This window comes from Malurus melanocephalus, unplaced genomic scaffold (genome assembly GCF_030028575.1).
Source record: "Malurus melanocephalus ecotype Western Australia unplaced genomic scaffold, MMel_1.1 scaffold_1474, whole genome shotgun sequence".
Classification (NCBI taxonomy): domain Eukaryota; kingdom Metazoa; phylum Chordata; class Aves; order Passeriformes; family Maluridae; genus Malurus; species Malurus melanocephalus.
Window position 1 is genome coordinate 3,485 of NW_026624706.1, and position 1,699 is coordinate 5,183.

Here is a 1,699-nt window from a genome sequence, read left to right on the forward strand (position 1 = left end):
ATTTATTCCCACTTATTCCCATTTTCTTTTCTGATTATTTGCCTTTCCCTGCCCTTTCGGATGCAATAAACCCCAGCTGGAAACATCAGAGCATCAACCCCAACCCAAAAACCTCCAGGAAAGGCTCAAAAAGGGCAAAATCCGGGCTTTTCTAAGGACCAACAATTCCATGAGGTGATGAAGGTTGTGAGGAAACCCGGCCTTTTCCATGGATTTAAATCCATTTTGGGATAAAAAAATCTGATTATTCATGATCGGATTGAGATAATTCTTCCCTCCTCCYAGTCTTGCAACTCTCAAAGCGGGATTTTCCTGGGAAATTGGGAAATTTTGGCATTTTCCCCCTCCCTTTTCTGCGCCTYAACATTGCTCACACCTGGTTTTGGGTGTTTCCCGGGATGCTTTTCCAGCCGTGTTTTCCAGAATTCGGATGCTGCACAAATTGATCCCAGAGATCAAATATCAGCTTTTAACGGGAATAAATTCCCAAATTTTGGCACTGGGAATGGACAGCACTGAGAATCTGGGATCCTGGAGTATCCCAATTTCCTATCGGGAAGCGCCCAGCTCTGGGAGGTGCCAGGGCAGGATTTTGGGGTGAAATCCACCCTTTTGTCAGGAAAACCCCTCTGGGAAGGCACCAGCGGARGGTGACGTCGTGCAGGATCAGGGAATTCCCAGAATTCCATTCCCCAAAAACTTGGGAGCCCCAAAAGCGGCCGAATTTGGCCTCAAATCCCAAGGAGGGCATTGGGTTTTGGGAAAAGGGATTATTTTTTYAATTTTTATTTTCATATAATGATGAACTATTTTCAGGCATTTGCTGTGGGAATGGTTTAGATCCAAACATTTTTTCTGCACTAGAAAAACACTGCTGAAGTTTTTAAACGGGGAAAATGAGGAACCCGATCCGCGATTTTCTGTGGTTTTGGTGGAATTTTGGGGGTTTGGGACGGGAACTTGGTTGCTCTGGGAATGGAATGGATCTGGGTGTGGTTCTTCAGGGGGAGAAAAGGATGGARAAGTTAAATTTGGCTTCTTGGAGGGAAAACCGGCACCGTTCCCAGGGGATTTCTGGGATAATTTATGGATTTGGGATAACRAAGATAATTTATGGATTTATGGCTGCAGCAAGCTGGGCTGAAACAGAGCGGGGAGGATTTGGACCCAGATCTTGGGATGGGGACAGAGTTTGGGATCTTCACCYGTGGATCAGGAATTTCCTGGGGTTTCCATGGAACCCTCTGGGACAAAACCCACAGAATCGGCAAAATCCCAAAGAACGAGCATTAGGAGGGAGATTCCCAGAGCTCCAAAGGGAATTTCTGCACTCGGCTGTGGGGCTCCCACCTTGATCTGAGGAATTTGGGGGAATTCCTGGCAATTTGAGGAGCTTTTCCCAGAAATTCCCAGATTTTTTTCCCAGAAATTCGTGAGGGACACAAAACCTTTAAACAGACTGAGATGAGGCCTGGGATTGCTGGGACCCCCTGACATTCCCAGCGATTCCATGTCATTCCCGACATTCCCAGTCATTGCTGACATTCCCAGCCATTCCCAGCCATTCCCAGTCATTCCCAGCCATTCTCAGCCTTTCCCCATCATTCCATTTCCAACCATTCCCAACCATTCTCAGCCATTCCCAACCATTCCCAACCATTCCCAGCCATCCCGAGCCATTCCCAGTCATTCCCAGCCA